At 44.7% G+C, this 23,434-nt stretch overlaps 1 protein-coding gene across 6 annotated transcripts in view; it reads left to right on the top strand.

Moving 5' to 3' along the window:
- LOC144125147 (calcitonin gene-related peptide type 1 receptor-like) overlaps positions 1 to 23,434 on the top strand; it is a 309,750-nt gene that overhangs the window by 59,560 nt on the left and 226,756 nt on the right. For all 6 annotated transcript variants that reach the window (XM_077658271.1, XM_077658268.1, XM_077658270.1 and 3 more), the window contains exon 2: positions 16,840 to 16,901. The gene's annotated coding sequence lies outside the window, so the exon portion shown is untranslated. The remainder of the gene's footprint in view (positions 1 to 16,839; positions 16,902 to 23,434) is intronic.

Raw genomic sequence — 23,434 nt, forward strand, 5'->3', positions numbered from 1 at the left:
GAAATAAAATGGACTGAATCTGAATCTGAATGTCTGCGTACTTTTCAGCATGCACTTTGAGTAGTTGTCTTCCACTGTTTTTGTGGCTCGGAGCAGAGGTCTGTCGCGCTCGATGCGTAGACGTTAGAGTCAGCGCGTTCACGGGTTCAATGGCGCACTCATTTCTCGATATGCTGTTGCCTGGGTGTTTTGCGCTGTCAGCTTTGATTGTCTTCACTTTGAGCGCAACGCAAACACTTTAGACAACGTTTACGTTAAGTGAGCTCGAGCGTCCCGGAATATTCGCCTTTAGTTTTCTATAGTAGAATGGGGCTCTCGAGCCAGACGCGTCTAAACAGGCGCTCTAGATGAGCTGACTTTCGCGTTTTCATATTTCGGCCTCGGCGCGTTGACCAACGCCGCGAGTGAACTCTGTATGATAAACACTGGCACTGTTTGGCGAACGCAGGCCAAGTTCAACCCATCTTCGGTAAGGCGCGCCAATGCATCAAGTCCAGCCGACGCGTCGCAAAACGTGACCTTGAAACCGGATCTCCTCTCCCCCGCCTCCTCTCAACTTTGTCCGTGCTCGGCATCTCGTTGGTGCGTAGTCACAATAATGCAAAGGAGAGGGCTCCGGGTTCTGCTGCGGGCGGCACTGAGTAAAAAGGGCCCGTGTGTCGCAATGAGGTGAGCCCGTGGATTAAGCTCATAAAACGCGAATTGGCCACATAAAGCCAGACCACTGCGGTATGCCCGAGACGAGTGCAATACCCGAACTGATAGAAGTTGGTTTTAAGCGGGCGCTGTAAATAACAAATAAAGTCGAAGCATTTTAAAATGTCAACGAAAGTGCGAATTTATGGGATTTCCCGCTCCTCGATGAATTTCGCAACATCTGTTCGCGCGTGCCAGGAATGCTGGAGAGGCACCGTCTTGAGATGCTTCGAAAGACGAGTTTTAGAGTTGGGTACTAGCGAAAGATGGCGCACATATAAAAAAAAAGTAGCCGACGAATTCTGTACGCTTAGTCGCCTTTAATTTTTACGTCCAGGGGCAGGATACTTAGGACTTTCTCGCTCACTGAGTTGTACACAGAGGGGGATGATTACGTGAGTGCTTTAAACGGTTAGGGCAAAGGGCTAAGAATCAACTCTGTCTTAGTGCAGAGCTGTTTAAGAACAATCGCGATTCTTTATATCTAGAATTTACTGCTTAGTCACTCTAAGCGTTTAAAAGTGCTCAGTGAAATTCTTCTAACTAGAACCACAGGCTCACGCATTACTGAATGCATTTCAGAACGTATCCATTTTTCTTCTCTCACTGAACCCCGAAATGTCTCTGCTCCGGGAGATGCTTGAGGATTCATCCGTGATGTTCAGAGTGCAGTCGCTCTTTGCAGGTGATGACGTCATTGAAGCACCACAGGTGTCAAACTGGTTCATCCTAGTCAGAACCGAGCCACATGCACAGGGTCATTTAGATGCGGACAGCAGATGCGCCGTTGGAAATTGTTCGCGTACAGGGAATATTTCGACTACAGTTCGGAATGACAAACGTGTAGCAAGGCCATTTTTTTTAACGCGTTATTTGCTATGAGGAGCACCTGCAGTTTCAGGGTGTGTTAAATGTCAACTCTTAAAGGACCATGTTAAAAACGGCGCAGCTAGCTTTCACGAGTTTCATGCTCTCCCCAGAGCGAGTGCTCACTCAGAGTCTCTTGAAACTGTCTTTTAAGGTTTCTTGTGATGCCATGCTCCATTGAAGACTTTTTTTTTTCAAGAGGCCAAATTCAAAAGCGCTGTATCAAATTAAAATCTGAGTGATTCTCTCTTCCAAAATCGCATCATTTTTTGATGTGAGCCCCACCACTAGCTATGCCCTTCCACTATACAGATGCTGTATAATCAGGATGTACTGCCGTCGAAGAATCGTGACCGTAAAAGAAGAAATTCTATATATTCATTTTTATTTTGCACTTCTTTTTACTTCAATCACTAATGGAATAAGCTACCGTTAGTGATTGACACAACAGAAAAGTCAAGAAAAGACACAACATAAAAGTTTCTGTCATCACAACAAATTTTCTGTATTGTTGTTCACAAATATCTTGCAGTAACAATAGAATTTTTTGCAGTAACAACATAATTTTGTGCAATTGCTACAAAACTACAGATTGCAGAAAAGTACTAAAGAAAAAACTACAATACTACGGAAAAATATTGCGAAACAATAGTAAGGTCTGTAGTTGCGACAAAACTTTAAAGCATTCTGTGGTATTTTTGTCACGGTTGTGTCGTTTTTCTCTGCCTGGAACCGTGAAAGTACAAAACAAAAGTTTCCGCAAAATTGGAACAGAAGTTAGGGGAAGCACCTGTACCCTCAATTTTTTTCTTACTTCGCACTTGCGTGCGCGTATGCGTGTTGCGTGTGTGCGTCATAAGTGCCCTTTGCGCATTTTAAAAGCGCATGAGCACCCAACTATCCCGCATCTCTATTTTTCTGATCGTCTATGCTTCCATGCCTCTCGCAGCCGTTTCGCATGCCAAAGAAGCGAAGTGGCTTTGCGAGTTCTCGCAGTGCTGTCTCGTCAGCTGCCATACACACATGCTTGTCACCACATCGGGACCTAGTCCGGCATGCGTATGTGCGTCTGTGCGTGCGTGCATGTGTGTGCGCGGAAGAAAAATGAGGTTCGGGTGCATCATTGACTTCTGTGGTTTACCTACGCCTTTAAATTCCGTTTCCAGATATGTTCATAAACTGAAGAATCGGGACGAAGCTTTGTTCGGTCATCGAGGAAGATTAAAAAGAGAAACCAAATAAAAAGTCATAAAAAAGAGAAAGCGGAGCTGGAAGCAGAATGGGGTTCTATATGTTAAGCAGGACAAGCGGTGTCGGCTTTCCATCTTCTCAGGGGGTCCAAAGGGGGCCATTTTTCGCTGAGCCTTGGACACGTCTTACATGGCTCTCATATTTCGTGACATGTGACGTGCGATCGGAGAAAAATGATGGAAAAAGGACTGCCGAAACGCGATTGAATGAAACACGAAAATCACGAATCAAGGCGAAGGGGAACAAGATGGGTTTGTTTTTATTTTTGAAGAGTAGTCATCGCCCTTAGAAAATTAATATTTGCTAAGCGTTTTTTCACCGTTCCCAAACTTACATCTGACTTGCCCCTATAGTATATAGTTGGCCAGGTAATGCCCAATAAATAGAAAGAATCCATTTTTTTTTCTCATGACCAGAGGGAGTATGAATATTACGCAACTTTCTATTCAGGACAGATTATGAGGCATTGTTGGGCGCGATTGCGCTAGTGACCGAGGGGGTCATTCAAGACGGGCTTTCGAGTTCTATCTCCTCTGCCGCCATGGACAGAGAGATACAAAGAAAAAATTTTGTTGGCCAAGAAGATTGTTTCTTGGCCCACAGCAGCCCTCAACACCAGCGCTTGCAGCGGCGGCGTTCAGACGTGCATCGTGCACTCAGAAGTTCTGAGTCTACCTAGTGGTCACGAGAATAAAGATGCATGTAATCTTACGATAATACACTACGGGGAAGAGATGAGCCAGTTTAATTTTTCTTCTTGCGGCTTAAATTTGTTCAACTGGGCAAATTTTTGGTTTAACTGCTGTTTAAATTCTTTTGAGCAGTTTTTTTTATTGTTGGCCGACAGGAGTTGGTTTTTGTAATGACCAATTTATTTACACTCCGCGCTATCACTACAATATGATGGCAAAGAAAAGAGCGTTTCAATTCTTTCACTACACTCTGATTGTGCCTGGACTGAGTAGGCTATCTCTAGGCTCCTGCTGGTCAGGCACAGGCGCAACAAATGCGCCCGCGCCCGTTTATGAAGGCTTGTTCAGCCGCTTCTGCTGTCCTATTGGCCCGGGAGTCTGATCCAGCCGACGCGTCGGCGACGGCCTGTCGAGGCGTCCAAACTCACTCTTGCCTCTAATCCGCCTTCGTTGATATGTGACTAGGGGCTGATGCTTGCATCAAAGGTCATTTTCCAACGCGGAACTACGAGCGGCCGCATGTAATCCCTTCCGGCACCACTGGACGCGTGGTCTCGTTATTTATGTGTTTTTTTTGTTTTCCTGGGCCAGAGAGAAATCGAGAAAGCGCGCTAGATCGACATGCCAGATCAAAAGAGCGGTTGCTGCGGAAGGGCCTTGCGAAGGCCGTTTCGGACGCTTAATCCCGCCACTTACAGCTACGGTCAAGGTCCCGATGCGGCGTCGCCGTGGAGGCGGGAGATTTAAGTTCTCAGTGATTGCTCTATGATGTGCTTCACACTTTCGTGTTTTCTAGTGAGCTGTAACTATAGACGACGGAGGCGCTCTTTTATAATGAAACCGCTGAAACACTAGCCTGTTATACACAGATGCTTCCCGTGCTAAATAGTAATTGCTTATAATCAATTCAGCGCTTTTTCACGAACAGAATTATATTTCTTTCAGCATCAACGTTTGCAAATGCCAGCATAAACGCACTATATTTTTCATCATATTTCAACATGCATAATTGTCCTGATGCTTGAGGGCCTGTCGAAAGTGCAATTAACATTATTGTCACGTCTGAATGATCAAGACTTCAAAATTTGAGGTTAGTATAGCTTGACTTTGGGGACTGCGATGCTCCCACAAGAATAACGGTGTAACTTCGAAGATTATACTGTATATCAACCTCATGATCGCGGTACTGACCCGTAACACAGGCATTTAAACCTAGTTAGTTTTACTGCCTTTTTTATTTTGTGTCACCCACAGCATAACGTTTTATAATGCATGACCTTTTCGAATAGCAATATAAGATTGTTGCGTTCGTTGGCCAGCTCTCGAGAAAATCCCTTCGAACCGCAGGTTCAAAAAGCTGGCGACTTGCCGTGAAACGCTCAAAACAATCAAACACGCTTCCGCTTGACACAAGCTGCACCGCTTGCTTCAAGAGTCATTTCCGCCGAGGAATTTTATCTTAAGAGCTCGTAAGATGTGAAAAAAAAAAACGCCATATGCAACTACGCACAATACAAACCGCATACAACCAATTTTCGCTGGGTTGCCCTGCAGAACAGGCTACCTTATCTTTTCGAATCGATTCCTTGTTTCTTTGTTGCTCAGCTGCAGATCAGACTACAGTCTCTAAAGTCCGGCTTATCTTTCGCGTTGTTTTCTGTCCTGGCGTTGGTTTTTGGTAGTAACTAACTTCCGATCGAGTTAAGGTACAAAAGAAAATTAGACATGTAGAGAATGATACCCCACCTCGTTGTTCACCAGCTTACGAAGCACTTTCGTGTAATTTGATTGGTTCTTATAGGCTAAAGGAAAGACAGAAACAAAGGCTCGCTTCTTTTCTTCATCGCGGTAGCAACAGTGGCGCGCTGGGGCGCAGGTGTTGCTCAGCACGCTGCTTTCTACAGGCGGTACGTAGACATTCGTTGCTATTCCGCAAGCCAAGCCCGCCGGTTCGTCTGTCTCAATCTTCTTCACACACCCGAACATCTTGCAACGTTTTCAGATATAAAAAACGCATCACAACGTTAACACAACAAACCGTTTCTTTTTTTCCGTCAGCACTGGAGAGAAATTTTGATACGTGTGCTTTTCAAAATTGCGGGGTGGTGGAAAAAAATGCTTCACTAAATTCCTACAGTAACGTGCAAAATATGTGCTCACAATCTTTGAAATAGGCTTACAGTAAAAGAAAAGGTAAGCGAAAAAATGTGAAGATCTGGATTGAGCTGCTAAGTATGAAGGAATATAAAAAGTTGAGCCGGTTTGTAAAATGAAGCACGAGCTAGTGCGAATGAGCTTCCCAAAAGGCTTCGTTGCTAAGGGCTCTTTCTAAAGTGCGAGCGAAACGAATATCAGGCGGTAGACTGTAGACAAGAGAGCCTTTGCTGCCTGAGGCCTTTTGAGCAGCAAGCAAAACACTACGGCAAGAGGGGTCGTGTGATTGTTTGCCGCTTAGTAACAAGGCGCGTGAGAGAACGCGCAAACTGCAATGTCTTTTTTGCTTCAGCCTTTCTTAAGCATATGAGCTATTTAATAGGTTTACTATCCTGAAAACTGAAGGTTTATAGAGCGGATATTCCGGGAGATTTTTGTTTTCAACCTTTAAAGATTTTTATTTAAGAATCATGAGTGGAATCGGTGTGGTGTGTTGAGTTGAATTAACAGCCAGGAGTCTAATTGCTGCTCCATGTGAGGTACATAATATCCGCCTTACTTTGCACTCCAGTTCAAGAGACTGCAGCTATTAAAATAAAAATATGTAAAAGTTAAAATAAAATACCCTGTATAATGACCAAAAAGGTAAAATAAATAAGTGAACAAAATGCGAGAAGCTGCTTCAGAAAAGCTTTAAAAAATAACTGGTGAGGATTGGCACAGCAAGAAAAAAAAATTCTGCCATTTCTCTAGTGAAGTTAGCGAAGCGCTTCTGGTGATCAGCGCTGAAAAGTTTAGAGAGGGGGGTCGTCACTAACGCTTCCTCTGTATCTTTTTTATTGTATTGCTCAAATTTTAAGCGGCATGCTCGGTTCCTTTCTGTCACGGATGGCAACCCACTTCGTTTGAGGTGCTCAGTGATCGAAGCGCGGCCGTATGAGTTGCATATAAACCTAAATCTAAATCTAAATCTAAATGAAATTATTGAGCGTTCATTCGTTCCTTGCTGCCGTTTTGATTCGTTCAGTTTGATGGTGAGGGGGGTGAAAGAATTCTGAAAAATGACAGTAGCGGATGGCAACTAAAGTTGAAGGAACTCTATACTCCTGTATGAAGTAACCTCGTATCCAGATATTATTTGTCAAAGACGTCAGATATCTACATTTAAACTGAAGTAGATAAGCTTTTAGTGAAAAAAAGTAAGCATCGCAAAGAGAAATATCCGCGTCTGTTTCTGGCTTACACTTTCCTGTAGATTACGGCCCAGGGAGAAGCAAGTTGGCTTCTCAGTTTTAATGTTATCAAGGAAAGTATAGCTCAGGTATGATGAAAACAGAACACTTGCGTTTTGTAGTGGGCTTAGGCTGCGAATTGAGTTAATAAGTAACGCAAAATACCGAATAAGTCACCACGGAAACTGCAAAAAAGAAGTCCTCCTGTCGTTGTTCAGCATTGACATGCACTTTCGGACTGTGGTCCACCAAATCCTTCGAGAAGCATTACTGTGGTTCATGGAGAACCTCTCCTCCCCCCCCCCCCCCCCCCCCCGCACACACACACACACACTCTTAGTGCAAAGCTCTAAGAGGTGGGGTGCTATCTAAGGGCTTTTGTATAACTTCGCGCTCCACACTCTTTAAGGCACCCCCACCCCGGCTTTGGTCGTGCACGCTACTTGACGCTCCCATTGACACCTCGCTGGAAGCTCGTTGTTCCGGCTCGCCGCCTCCCAGAGCACCGTCGAGGCCGCTACTTCGGCAGAACAAGTTCGTAAAAGAAATCGCGTTCCGCCCGACCCACATTACCCAGACCATTCAGGAACCTTGCAGGCTAGGGCCTGATCGTCATGGTCAAGGCGAGACCGAAAGCCTGAAAGCACGGGAGAAGAAGTAATACCGCAAAAACACAATTTAGTCGATGGCATCAGAATCGAGCGTGACCTAAATCGGACAGCAAAATAACGCGAGCAGTTATTTTGTCTGCCGCTTCGATTTATCGGGCAGCACCGCAGGTCTCGTTCCGCTCACTTGTTGCAGTCTGAGGGAGCTATCGATTCGTGCTTGAGGTCTCTATTTTAACATCGTGACGGAGAAAAACAGTGCCAAATTTAATTCGGATTTCCTCGATTAGAAACACGATTTGCGGAAGTTGTTCAAGGCAGGCAATTTTCCAGATTGTCTTAAGATTGTTGAAAGTATTCCAATTTTTAAGGCAGGCGATAGTAACTAAATCAATAATTACCGTCCCATCTGCATTGTCTTTTTTAGCAAAGTAATTGAGAGGTTTTTTTTTGCACGCGGATAATGAACTACCTTAGAACATTTAAACTTTTATCTCCTCCACAGTTTCGCTTTAGACCAAGTTATTCAACCGAACTAGCACTGATAAGTTTCGTTGAAAATGTCAAACAAGCCATTGACAATGGTTTAATTGTTGTATCCATCTGCATCGATCTAACAAAAGTTTTCGACTCAAATAACCACCGCATAAACTAGAATCTTTTGGTATTTCCGGCCCGCCTATTCAGTTCATACGCAGTTATTTAAGTAACCAGTCACAAGTTATTGTTATAAATGACACTTTTTCTACTCCGCAGGCTGTAAACCAAGGTGTCTCGCCGGGATCAATACTAGGCCCGTTACTGTTCTTAATGTTGATTAATGATCTACCTGTTGGACTAAATAACACAAAGTGAGTGTTATATGAGGACGATACAACGTATTACACTTCCGACAAATCCTCCACCACACTATAGCATAAACTCAACATAGACCTAAATAATATTATTCAGTGGGGCAAAAACAACATGCTGCAAATGAAGCCCTCCCAAAAAAACAACTTTCATGCTATTTCACCCTCCTCTCAGAATCATAAATATTCCACCATCACTAACACGCGATAACCATGCCCTGCCTATTTCCGAAACTTTCAGATTCCTTGGCGTCATTTTAGATAAGCACTTGAAGTTTCATCTCCATGTTCAATCACTCACGCATAAGGTTTCCTTCGGCATTCATATCATAATAAAAACACGTGCATATTTTCAACCGCACATGATACGCTAATTATATTATGCATAAGTCCACAGCCACCTTAGTCACTGTTTATCCTGCTGGGGAAATACATATTTCACTCACATCGAAAAACAGCGCCTTCAGAATCAAGCCATAAGGCTCATGCCATTCAGTTCATTCCAAACACACTCTTTACCACTTTATCATAGCTTGCGCATACTTCCACTGTAACAATTATTCGCTGTGAAATTATGCATCATTACGTAGAAGCTAATTAAGCATCACGCTCATATTGATGGCTTTACTGGTGAGCTTATAAATACTAATCCTACTAGGTTACAACAGCGTAATAATCTTCTTTTGCCTAAAGTGAGGACGAGTAATAGAAAATTTAATACAATAATGGCCGGCATATTTTGTTAAAACACTTTGTTATGCGAAATTAAAGCGTCGCTTACTGTTCGCTAATTTCATCATCGCATTAAAGTGTATGTAATTAATTTGCTCAGTAGTTCACATGCCTAAACAGTAGTAATCCTTCTTTAAAGTTTCATTATGTTTAAAAGTTGTTACTTTATGTACTTTTTGTTCCGTTTTTCACGCATACTATTGTTTCCGACGCTGTTTTGTAGGTTGCATATTTATGCTAATTACTTAATACACCGCCTTCCATTGTTTGCGATTTTACCCCACTTGCTTTGCTCTAGGAGGTCCCCCCGCCAGTCGTGTACTATAGGACTTCCTTCTGTACTTGTTTTATTGTATTTATTATTACTGCGTGCATTACTCAATAAACTTGAAACTTGTAACAAAAGAGTTGTAACAAAAGACACCTAGATAATTTTTAAGTTTAGAACTTTTGCATCAATAATTGTAATGTTTATGGAGAGACGGATCGATTATTTGTTTATAATGGAAGTGTTCTAGCATATAAAAGTAAAATGGCTAATCTGTATGAACCTATCTGAGCTGCATTATTCGATTCTAGAAGTATACCAATTCGTACCCGATTCCTATTCAGAAAATATAATATTCGCGCACACGAACTTTTCAGGCTGCTGCTTATCTCCGGCAAATAGAGCCTAGTTTTTGTCAGACATATTTAAAATTGCTTATCATTTTCACACGTCGAAGCAACAAGGTGGGCTTTGACTTTGAGACTTGCATAATGAAGGGTTCAGTATTTATTTCTATGTTCAAGGTGCCTTTTAAAGGAAATTAAACACCAAATTTTGGTTGCATATCTTCTGTCTAATGGTGCATAAACCATTACTCTATGTGGACAAGGACGTGCTATTCGGATACGACCATTAAATTATTTATAAATGAATTTCATCACTCGCCTGTTTCGGTTTCGGTTTCAACAGCTGAGTGATGTCAATCACGTTAAGAGTCAGTGTAAGTCACGCGAGACATGAAAAAAAATTAAAATATAACGCTGCTTCTTAGTTATTTGTGATTTAGGAGGAGGAGGAGGAAAGGCAGGGAAAGTTGCGAAAAGCCGGCTTTAGCTTTGTAGTGAAATGAAACGACAAAGAATTGGTTACATCACAGTCTTTTCCCGCCTCACAAGACCTAAACTGACCTTCAACCTCACAACCACTGCTCAGCTGTTGAAACCGATAGAGAAACAGCTGATAGAAGACAATATTTTATAACATAGCTAACTGTCGTAGGCAAATATTGCGTAGTGATGACTGCATACCAAAGCAAAGAAGAAAATACGCGACCAATATTCGATGTCAGCGCTCCTTTCATGTACGGTGAGAACAGAGCCCCCTGCACGCACACGACAAAATCTGGCGTTGGGCTGTGTTTTCCGAGTTTTATAGCTGAAATGACGCTACGCAGCTCTTGTGATTGGCAAGGGTAACTGCTCTCACTCCCCAGGGCTTCTTGGCTCTAGGGCTGTCAAGACCTTCTTTGCGAGCTGCACAATACAGCCTGACGCGTCAGCTCCATAGTCATGCGACACACGTTCTCTTACAGATTTAGTTTCCACATTCGTTATAGAAGAGGAGTAATGTATAAACTACACAACCATGTTATAATATCAATCAGCGAAAACCTGAAACAACCTGAAGAGCACAACAGAAGTAGCCACCGAGTGTTTCTGCTAGCGTTACCAAAAGGACCCACACAAAGCTTCTTGGCACATTACTAACAGCGTCGATGAAGATTGATTTTTTTTTGCGTGTGTCCAGCCCCATAAAACAGGAGCGCGAGTTCGGGCTGGTTGTTTGCTAATGAAGGAAGCCATCGGTACCAACTCTGGTATGCATGATGAAGCCCATTATTTCGTCGGCAGTGACGGCTATTTGTTCACCGCTCCCCCCCCCCCCCCCCCCTTTTTTTTTACTGGAGGATGGCTATTCAGCTTTTTGTTTTATTCTGACGGCTTCTTCCGCAAAGAGAGCGTTGATAGCAGCGCCACTCGCGGTCTGCCCACGCATACGACGTGTTCCTATTAGGACGAGCCACTTTTTTGGAACGGAACTGTTTCACAGAGCAAACAACGCGGCTCTCGGGCGCAGTTTCAACATCTCCCTCTTTGTCGGCACATTTTCCGGCTGCGTACGCATGTAACGGTGTTCACGAATGAGGAGGAACTGAAGACTGGAACAATTGTTAGGGTGTTATAGGGCCGTAATGAAGATTCTCAGATTTTAATCGTCATGCGCACGTGCCGTTCATATTGAAAGGGCACTTCCAAGAGAGTGCTCTGGTTGAACCGTACAATCTCAAATCGATTGCTTTAGCGAATGGTCTCAATCATGTAATATTCTGAGCAAAAATTTACTTTTCAGCATTGCATCACTTAGTGCGTAGTACTTTCCTGGAGCGGATGAAAGGTTTTCGCAGTGTTTTTTGCAGACGAATTACCAATCCGAAAAAGGCGTTAGAAGCATGCATTGGATATTTAGATGAAATATTGTTTGAAAAACAGCGACATTAATATAGCTCGATCTGTAGATTCCTTTGAACAGAAAGGAAAGTCTCAAGTCTCTCTGCAGAGGGGGGAGGTGGGGGGAGCTTTTGGCATACGCGTTGTTGGGTTAGTGTAAAATGACTTTATTTTGATGCCATTATACGGTCGGCTCGGAAGGATTACAGTTAAACTGCTTTTTTGCACCCTGTTAGAGTTAGACACAGTGAGTAAAGCCCGCGTGGAGATTTTTGAAAAAAGGCGTGGCAACGTCTTCATACTCGTGTGCTACCACGTTCTGTTCCTGCCGTTCCCCGAAAGATTATTCCGTAGCCACACAAAATACCGTAGACACTGTTACTTTTGTGGTTACATTGCAGTTTGTCTATTAGGCTATCATAAAAGCGAAAAACTGCTGCTCGATTACAGTATTATGAAAAGCTGCAACGATGGGCCACTGTAATTTTCTTGGGACAGCAGCTGGCCTTGCAACTCACAATAGAAAAACACAAAACGAACGTTTCTTTCATCACAACAATTTTCTGTAATGCATTTGACCAAGAACTGTAACAGCAACATAAATATATGTAGTAAGCAAATTAATCTGCTTAATCAAAAGAAAAAATCGCTGCAGAGCAACAGGCTACAGAGAAGTACTACATAAAAAAGCTACAGGTTAATAGAAAAATACTAGAAAACAGAAATTGAAGAAAACAGGAACAGTGATACTTCGCCCCCCGCCGCGGTGGCTCAGCGGTTAGAGCGCTCGGCTACTGATCCGGAGTTCCCGGGTTCGAACCCGACCGCGGCGCCCGCGTTTCGACGGAGGCGAAACGCAAAAGGCGCCCGTGTGCTGTGCGATGTCAGTGCACGCTATAGATCCCCAGGTGGCCGAAATTATTCCGGATCCCTCCACTACGGCACCTCTTTCTTCCTTTCTTCTTTCACTCCCTCCTTTATCCCTTCCCTTACGGCGCGGTTCAGGTGTCCAACGATGTATGAGACAGATACTGCGCCATTTCCTTTCCCAAAAATCAATTCTTATTTTCATTTCAGCTCGCTATCACATGAAGTGATAAGTAATCCACCACTACGTTTGCACAGATATCTAAAGAGTGCTTTGGGTGCTTAACGGCACACTGGAACCACCTTTGTTCTTCTAAAAAGTAAATTCTGTGGCTCTTCCTGGCTATATTGACGTGTGCGCTGCAGAAAAAAACAATTTATTCTCGAGAAAAATGAATTTTAAAATTTTCCCGAAACGCGTACAACTCTAAAGTGTGACGTCTATACCAATAGAGCACCACTTGGAAGTAAGCAGCAGTGTTGCCCCAATGACCTGCGCTTAATATGCGGCGGATGGGGCGACATCTGTATTTTTTAAGCACTTAACATGGCCATAAGAGCTCAGTTTTCAGTTAAAGTAACCGATTTGCCATTAAAGTGCCGTACTGCATCGATACGGGAGAACCCCCATTGGTCGTCAGTGTTACTTCATGAAAAATGAATTAAAGTCATCTTTGAAATGAACTCTAAAACATAATCAATATCTACTTCAAAGGCAGCACCGAAATATAAAAATGCTCGGAATCTGCCTTGAAGAACTGCGCTTTAATGCCGACTTAGGGCGCAGGTGTGGTAACTTGTATTAATCCCCAAGTTAAACACCCCAAGTTTAAATTCATAATCAAGGACTCAAATTATTTAAAGGCTGCATGTGTCAGCTTGTAATAAAAAATATTCTTGTTCAACGCTATTTCTGCAGATTAAATTGGCAACCTATTAAAAATATGGGAAGATCAAGAATAAAAGTATGAGAACGAGTTAATCCAAGTGGAATTGACCGCCGAAAGTAAGCAAACTGCACCAGCATATATTGCTCCCGAGAGCTCGTGTTTGCTGACAGAGTTTGTTGGCATAACGTCAGACGCTCTTGCCTTGCCATAACGCAATTCCACCTGCCGCTTTCTCAGCGGCGATGTCACCAAGAGAAACATTGGCAGTTCATGATGAACCATCAGCGGTTCCTGTCTGCCAATACCCCAAGCATGTGTTCATCAACGAATCAAAATAGGAGAGGTCCTGAAGTCCTTGGCGGTTGCAACGAACACTAGACGGGCTCTGGCGTCATTTCATCTAGAGCCGAAAACGGAAGAGTCGCCATTTTACCGAGACAGCTGCACTTATGAGCTGCAACATTCTCTCATTTACTCTCTTCCACCCCCCCACCCCCATCCTCCTCATCGCTCAGTAACCCTAACTCACTGCTGGGCTCCCCTGGGGGATGTGTATGGTTGATACGCGGTTGGGCTGAAGCCGTGTCGAGCAGCCTGGTGTGTTTATAGGCCTGTCAGCACGGCATTCCTCTGGCGCTCCGGCCGTGCCTTGATGTTTGTTGCCACTGCTGGGAATGTGCCACGAAGCCTACATCTGGGTCTGCAGAAAGCAAACGCGAAGCCGGCAAAGGCACGACTGCGTACCGAGAACTCCACACGAAACTGCCCGCATAGTTGCCCAGCTGCTAACGTTGTGGTGATCCAGGTGGCGCTGCAATGTAGAAACAGAGCGGAGTTTGTGGTGCTACTTCAGTACAACGGGTTTTCCCTCCTCATGCACTATTATTTATGTTTCAGGCATAAATACTGAATTTATGCAAACCTATGAATTACAATTTAGTTACGTGACTTGTACTGGCGGCACCTTATGCCTCCATATCCGCCAGACAATTTTAAACTTCCAGTTTGTGTGATGATACAAGAGTCACCTCGAATAAAAACCGTCGCTTATTTCAAAGCGTGCCACTGTGCTGTCCACAACGTTTATTGTTCTGGCCCTTTACACAGGTGTCTCTAAAAAGTCCTGTGAGCATCATGCTCATAACACTAGACTATACGTGATATAACTATGACCAGCTTCAAACATGCGCATCAAACAGAATAGCCATAGCGCTATTTCGGCATGCCACTCACGTTCTATTACTTTCATGATCTGTGTCATCATCGGCAATTAAAAACAATGAGTTTTCTATGTTTCATAATTCTGCACCGTGACAAAACAGCACGCAGCTGTGGGTAATATGAGGACGCTTAAACATTAGACAAAGAAACAAAAAACGTGTGTGTGAAATTTGCGATACACTTGCTCGACATTATCGTGCAAAATTCTAGGCTTCTAATCTCTACGTGTTCAATGCTTCTCCGCTCTGACATGGCACCGAATCAGGTATCGAAGGACGAACCTCAGTCATGCTAACAGAATTTTTTAGTACGTGGTCCGGCCATCCAGCGACGCTCACGTTGAACTTGATGAAATGCCTATATATATATATATATATATATATATATATATATATATATATATATATATATATATATATATATATACACACATATATATATATATATATATATATATATATATATATATATATATAATGTCACGGCTTGTAGCAAAAAGAACGTACCATAATACAGTTTGTTTACATTTGATCCAAGAAGCCACTATAAACAATATTCAGTTGCCTCCATTAATATGTCTCTTAGCCTTCAGTAGTTACGTTATCTTGCCGGACATGCGTCGCGAAAGTGACAGAAAATGTCAAGAGAAAAAAAAATGTTTTTTGGTGAGCGAGCTTGCATGAGAACCCTTTCGGTCTAAACGGTGAAACTGCGATGAAAGGACGATCAAACATGCATAAAACCTTCCTCAAGCTCGTTATATCATGTTCCGTTCTTCTCTTCAAGCACATAAGTAGAGTGCTGCTTGTGAGAGAGGAGCACATAAGTGTTCCTTGAAATAAAGCAGAAAGAAGTCGTTCGTTTTCTTTTCAAGGGAAAGGTAACAGGAACAAATACTCGCCGAGAGGGGACAAATTCTTCATAGAAGTGCTTCACTTCAGTCAACAAAACCCGTATGCTCAAGTAACTACGTTTAGCAGCAACCTTTCACCTTGTTTTTCTCTTAGTTCAGATTAAATTAAGCAGCGGCTGACAAGAAGCAGAAAACTACAAAAAGTGCGATAATTTCAGTGCTTGGAAGGAACTTTTCCGGCAGTTTGAAAATAATGCGTTGTCGGGAGCTCCCCTGGAGGACAAAAAAAAAAGCAAAATAGCACTTAACAGTTCCGACCGCATCATATATAAAGGACCTTAAGCAGGACAAACATAGGAAAAAGTAAGATCAAGCCGACCTATAGAGCAGGAATTAAAAAGCGCTTATCACTTTTCAGTACGTAGGAACTCAATAACCTGTCATCTGTGCTGTTGCTTCATTTTTTTCCTTCATTCTTGACTGTTCGGTTTCCCGAAAAAGATTGACTCGTAGAAAAATTTGAATGCGCTGTCGGTCAATAGCGGGCAGCTGGCACAGACTCCATGCGCCGTTCTTTAGGCTCACCGTCCCACTAACGTGTCTTTGAACGCTCCTCGTAGGATGTAAATAAGTAAAAATATACCACTTTGTCCCTTTTGTTCAACTGGGCAGCGAACGATAGATCAAGAAAAGTATCAGATTAACAGCCTGAGATCCTCACGAAATTTGCCTTAGGCGAGAGCGGCTCTTGCCAGGCCAACAGAGGTTATTCGCAACTGTCCATCACAAGGCATTGTTAAATTTTTCCTGATATCTTTCACTTACGGCTTTAATTCTTCGGCGACTAGCGAAAAAGCCAATGTTTTCGGAATGCTGTCTCTCGCAGCAGCTGGTGCGACGTTGGCGAGTCTTCTGGGAACATTCCTGGCATAGGAAGAGGGCTTCTGGAGAAGAAAGCTGGCTCTATATAAAAGGGTCAGCCTGCTTAAGTGAAAGCGCTGTGCATCGTCAGCACACATAATTATATAGCTCGATGCTTGTTTGTCTATTTTTTACGCATAGGGTTTGCGCCGTAGTTACTTCAGAAACTTTTCAAGAACGTCTTCCTGTTGGAATCCAGGGCAGAGAGAGTGCAGAAAGATGGGCTTCCTGATACCGCACACACACAAAAAGTGAACAAAGCAAGGAGGCGAGAAGGGGCCTCAGTCGACCAGCAAATGTTTCGAAAAGAAAACTTGTTTTTGGTCTCCTCTTCACGAAGCGCTATACCTAGCGCACTGAAGCCTCCCCTCAACTTTTGTTCACTTTGTTTTGTGCTATTTTCCCGTTTGGTAATTGATGAATGTTGGAAGTCGAGTGACAGAGGTATATACGAGAAGGTAACAAAATGCACAAAACTAATTTAAAGCTAATTTTGTTGCCCCTCCAGGTACATCTCTTGCTGCACCAGGACATCGTCGTTAGCTGCTGGCTGACAAGTCTACATTACAGGTAAGCACAACACATATGTCTTGGGTTGCGGATAGCCCATCGGAAACAACGAAACCCGCTCGCTTGATTTCATATGTAGTAGACAACAAAAACTGCTTGCCACAGCCGAACTAAGTGGCATAACGCGGATAACGGTAAACGAAAAGAGTTCTCGGGGAGGCGTATTGCTCTCAACAGTCTAGCGCTTTGTGGCCAAATGGTGGCCAGCACAACTGGGGCATGACCGCTCCGGTATGAAGGCATAGGGCCAATACGCCGCACGTCTATGTGAAAAGCAGGACTTGTACACAAAGAATGCCCCGCAAGGGTATTAAATGGTAAAATATGAAAGGGACACTTAAGCACCTCCTTAAGAGTATGAAACGATAGAGTAATTGGTAACTCCCATATATGCAGAATTGGTCGTTCTGTACTTTACATTCACAGACCCCTGGCAGTCCTCACACCACTCCTGGAGCAGAGGTACAGCGGTTAAGCGATGCGCCTCTGCCTTGGGACGACAGGTGCTGCCACCGGTGGGCCTTGTGCTGCCCTGGTTGCTGCTCTTCCCGAGTGACTAATCATTAATTTAACTGCCATCTGCCACGGTGGGCAGTTTGCTTACAATCCGATGGCCCACCTGCCTCCTAGGCTGCTTCTCTGGGGATCTTTCGTGGATTTTTCGCTCACGGTCAACGACGACGCCGATGCCGACGACGCCGGATTGTCTGCGACACGATCTCCTTAACGCTCTCGCGTTAAAAATAGTCAGTACTAACACCCAAAGCTGCATTGCGCGTTGTAGCAGAAGCTAATGCGAATGAGGCTGGGCAAGCTTAGGCTTTCAGATCAGTACAATTCTTTATTTCCTTTTCTAGAAAACTAGACAGAACAGAGCATCTAAAACTGGCTACAACCGTTCTCGCATTTCGAATACGTACAAGTGACGTCGCTGGAGACAGGCATAAAAGTGTGCTCACCGAGCACCTAAGCAGGACGCTTTAAGCGTTCACGATTGAAAACACACATGAATACAGATTATTCGCCGGCAACTTAGCAGAGTAGGTGTTCACCTGCGTCACATCGCCTGCTATTCTGTCGTCCCAACGAGGCGTCGGACGTGGTCGTTGGTAAGACAGTGGCTTTGCGGGCTGCTTCCGCGAATATTGTGCGTCGCGGTACCGTCGGCTGCACTCTGCGTTCTCACATGGGATACTGAAATAACGAAGCCGTACCCTCGCTTTCTCTAGACCTCCAACGGGCGCTTAATGAGCCCAGAAACGCGCCGTGAGTTGCTGTACACTCGGCCGCCATTGGTGCCGGCATGACGAGACCAGCTCGTCTCCGCATTCTGTGTCACCGGCGCCATCCGTTCTTACGTGAACCACAATTTGGCGCTAGATCGGCGCTGGCCAACGTCCTGTAATTTGCCCTTGTACTGCCTGGAACGTGAGAGTTTCTCACAGAAAGCTTCCCATTAGTAAATGTTTCCCACAGTGCTTAGCGAAACCCGCGTGCCAGCATGAGAAAAAGCGTTCACTTCTCGAGCTATAAATATAACCTGTCACCCTTCGAAAAGCACAACTCCGATTGTGCTTTTGCGGAGATTTTTTTCTACGCCTCAGCATGTCCAGCGCTACGGATCTCCACACCTTCTAAAACATATAACGACTAATTAGGATGCGTATTTATCCTGATGCCTCTGGTAGAGAAGGGCATGAAAATCGAATTAACGGTTTTTGTCATAGAAAAGTGTGGGATGCATATAATTCGCTTCCATGAATGCAGAGCTGTATGAGACAAAAAAACAAAAATAGACGAACTCAGGAAACTGTTCGAAAGGCTTTCTTTTTTTGTGCACTTCACGGAGACGCGGTCATGCTTTCTCAGAACCTAACCGTGCTACAGGAGATGCAACAAGCGCGAGGTGACGGCTTCCACAGGTCTCTCGTTATCTCTTGAGCTCGTGAGAACAGATGTAAAGCCCGTTGCTCCAAGCTCACACATTCCATTCTACTGCCTGTAAGCTCTGAGACTTTCTTCATGTTTGTAAACGAAATCTTGCTAGCGTCGCTGCAGTCAACAACCAGCGAGCTCTGCTTTAGGCGGAACATGTGAAGCTTTTTCCACATTTTCTTCATATTTGTCAATTAATAGTAATGATTAGTTATCAAGAAACGAACGGCGCAGTGACTCTCTGTCTGGATGTGCACATTAATCGGTGCGTAAGTAAGGGATAGACGAGGGGTTGAAAGGAGGGAAAGAGGAAGAATAGCCGCATAGTGGAGGGCCCTGGATAGATTTCGACCACCTTGAGGCTCTTCAACGAAGCGTGAAGTCTCTAACGTGCACTGGCATCACGTCCATTCCAAGTTTGATGCTTCGGTAGGTTTCACGTGAGCTGGAGCGTGAGCCTTTAGGAGTAGGCATGCTCGGTGACAAGGCATCGACGTCAGAGCCACCGTAGCCATTAGCATCCTTGACTTGACTGAAAGATTTGAACTGGTGTGCGCACCGTAGGCAAGCATGAAACAAGTGTTACCGTGAGCACTCTGCATTTGCTTCCAAGAGAAGTCTTTTTGGCGAGTTGGTAACGGTATTCCATAAATACAGCATGACGGGCCAGACACAGAAGAAAGGAAACAACAGAGCGGTGTTTGGTCCTTTCTTGTGCGTCTCGCCGGTCGCACTTTAGTTAAGGAAAGTATCCAGCTGTCAAGAAAGCGCGGGATGTCACGTTAAGAGTTGATGCTGGGCAGACAACGCATCAATCAGCAATTCGTGCACTATAAGTCTTCCGAAATTTCTAACCGCATTTAGTCGTCGGGATTGGCCGTCCTTTATAAAACGCTACAAAAACAACACAGATATGTGGTACGAGAAGTTTGAGAAAAATGTGAGCTTTTCATAGCACGAAGGGCTGCCGGGTTCTGAGACTGCTCCGTAGTGTAAAAGACAAATGACTTATTGTAACGCAACAAAAACGGGAAATAAAGTTCAGCTTCGTCAAGCAGAAACATGTCTAAGCATTAAACATCCTCCGTACGGCCGTAATGTGTAACAGGATGACGCGTTCAGTCTGCGCGATTGCGGGGGCGGAAAGGGAACCCTAGACCGTATACACATTGCGCATCCCTCAGGCGCTACGCAAGCGCCACCGCGTGACGGAACTTTAGGAGCGTGTTGACCGTGATATTCGCTTCGCGCTCACAGATACTCACCACCTCCTCAGATTTCAGCACTGGGCGTTGAACTGGGACCATGTTCGTTGGCGCTCCTGCGACTGCGTATCAAATGCGAATGACTTTAACCTACAGCTGTACGGCCGCACTATCTAGCATACTTGCGATAAAACATTGGGACATCCCGAACCAGGAAGACAGAAGAGCGGGACAGCTCAGTGAGTCCAGTTAACCATATCTTTTATAAAATCATAGAAAAGAAATATACTAGGGCAGGGCATGCTGTGCGAGCAACAGATAACCAATGGTCATTTAATTTAGCAGAATGGATTCCAAGGGAAGGTAAAATATCGTATTTACTCGTATGTACCGTGACCGCGATTGTAACGCGAGCGTCGACTTTGTGAACGCGTACACGAGAAAATGTAACTTCAGGAACGATGCTACAGTGTAGCGAAAGTTGAGTAGAAGCTAACGAACAAAGGTGCCTCAACAAACGGCTTTCATGCGCCCTTTCTGTTTCAAGGGAAGCGCGCAAAAGGTTGTCAGATAAGAGCGATACGAAGATGAGTAGGGAGTCCCTCCACCACGTCACCGCGTCAACCGCGCGCTCTAGTTAGACACGTGTTCGTAAAAACGAAACTTCTCCTTGTTGCTCAACCGAGTTGAGAGTCGTGTCTCCCGCACGTGGGTGGACTTTCTCGGCAACATTTAAACAAGACGTCGTATAGCGCGCAGCCGTCGCAAAATTGCGCGAGTTTAATGTCGCCGAAAAGTGCGTCACATAGCGATACCGAGGAAAGCAGCGAGAGCGCCTTTTTTTGCGTACAATAGTAACTTGAGGCACACTTAATTTCACCTTAAGGGAATGACGCGATAGCTTTGGTTTGGTTTGGTTTAGTGGGGTTTAACGTCCCAAAGCAACTCAGGCTATGAGGGACGCCGTAGTGAAGGGCTCCGGAAATTTCGACCACTTGGAGTTCTTTAACGTGCACTGACATCGCACAGTACACGGGCCTCTAGAATTTCGCCTCAATTGAAATTCGACCACCGCGGTAGCTTTAAAAGGTACCTACGGTCACTTGGGGCTCTCCAGGCGCGCCCTCAGTTCTCAGACATCAACACCCTTTTTGGCATCACATACTACTTCATTACAAATCATCGTCCATATTATTTGGCGGCAATAATTAGTCACCCTCATTAACTAAGAGTTCCTCTAATGTATAATTCGCCTAACTGCGCGGTGTAAGGTGTTCGTACAAGGCCCCAATTACCGAATGGCTAGCGTGCCTGGCTCCCGACCCAAAGAACGGTGCTTCGATTCTGCTTGACCAACTTTATTTTCTTCGGCGAAACTGCTTTCCCACGTAACTGCTTTCTCGACCAATCACGATGTTTTAGTCACAGTGACCACGAAGCCAGTTTTTCCGCCAAACGGCACCTTTAGTGCTATCACTCTAACAGCAACGCCAAGCTATCCGAGCTGATTACTGCCACTAGCGCGTGGCATCGACGGCACTGTGAACATCGAGGGAGCATGCCGAACCTGCAGAGAACGAAACGGAAGCCTTTACGATGCGTTGAAGTCACGCGCATTCTATCACAGTTCCTCAAGACAATGCATCGAACCCGCGCTCTGCACGCAGTTGTGCCGTCTTCGGTGGGCAGTTCCTGCACTAACCCGCCGCGGTGGCTCAGTGGTTAGGGTGCTCGACTACTGATCCGGAGTTCCCGGGTTCGAACCCGACCACGGCGGCTGCGTTTTTATGGAGGCAAAGCGCTAAGGCGCCCGTGTGCTGTGCGATGTCAGTGCACGTTAAAGATTCCCAGGTGGTCGAAATTATGCCGGAGCCCTCCACTACGGCACCTCTCTCTTCCTTTCTTCTTTCACTCCCTCCTTTATCCCTTCCCTTACGGCGCGGTTCAGGTGTCCAACGATATATAAGACAGATACTGGGCCATTTCCTTTCCCCAAAAAACCAATTATTATTATTAGTTCCTGCCCGACTACTCGGTCGATGCACCGACCCGTGCTGATCAGCATATCTGGCTCGGAGATTCCGCTGGTTGATCGATGCGGCATTCTAATATATTTTGTTCCCCAAAGTTGGGGGCCTACCTGCACGCCATGTCAACCAATATGGGGTTGAATACGGCAGTGTGTGCTTTTGTGTCCACGTAATAATCGATTTTAACGCAGGTGATCTACTATGAAGCGAGGGGTAACTTTTCACTTGCATTTTTGGTAAAAAAAACTCGCGTTACATTCGGGTAACTAAAGTAGCAGAGGGGACAGGCAACCACGTGAGTGAATGAAAATTACGAAGTCTGCGGGTGTGAGGCACGTGACAGCAACTGTAACAGGAAAGCGTTTATAAAATACCGATAAGAGAGGCATTTTTTCTAAAGTATACTTGAATCTGCTTTTACTGATGATGATCATGTCCCGAAAGTGCACTAGTACTATGCGACACGGCAATGTGGATGATGACTCTAGATTCAGTTCGACCACCCTGAGTTCTTTGAAGTGCACTGACTTCAGAAAGTACGCGGGCGTTTTAAAAAGTATGTCGCCTCCACTGAGGTGCTGCCACGCGACTGGAATTTGATTCCCGAACCTTGCGCTCAGGTGATCATATAAAGCTTATCCTACTTGAATTAAAGTGCTCCGACGTTGGTTATTTTTCTAAGTCTGCGGAACAAAGTACCTCAACTTAGCCAGCCATTGGATTCGTCTTTGCAGCAGTCAGTTTTATGGAAGTCAATGACCGGGAAACTCAGAAAACTTTATTCGTTTTGTTCCGCCGACACGAAAGCGATTACCTACAATTCACCTTGCACTGTTCCTTGGCGGATAAGCGTGTATTAAGTGCAACGTCTGAAGACGACCGTCTGATGCACGCCACTTACCTAAGCGCAACTTACATGTTCGTGGATTTCACGGTGTATCACAGCTGTGGTTTTGCACTGTATTTTTTTGTGGCTCTTTCAAGAGGAAAGGGCTCCTTCATAGTAGTGTCGTTCTGTCCTCCATGTGCTTCGCGGGTGAACTGCTTTCATGTTCTTGCCTCCTTGATATTGTAAATGATAATTGGTTTTTTGGGGAAAGGAAATGGCGCAGTATCTGTCTCATATATCGTTGGACACCTGAACCGCGCCGTAAGAGAAGGGATAAAGGAGGGAGTGAAAGAAGAAAGGAAGAGAGAAGTGCCGTAGTGGAGGGCTCCGGAATAATTTCTACCACCTGGGGATCTTTAACGTGCACTGACATCGTGCAATGCTGGTGCTGTTTTTTCGTCATTTTCCTCTATTTTAATTTCATGGTTACTTTATTATCCCTACGCCTGCTCCCACCGCGCACACACGCGCAAA

This window comes from Amblyomma americanum, chromosome 3 (genome assembly GCF_052857255.1).
Source record: "Amblyomma americanum isolate KBUSLIRL-KWMA chromosome 3, ASM5285725v1, whole genome shotgun sequence".
NCBI classification, from domain to species: Eukaryota; Metazoa; Arthropoda; class Arachnida; order Ixodida; family Ixodidae; genus Amblyomma; species Amblyomma americanum.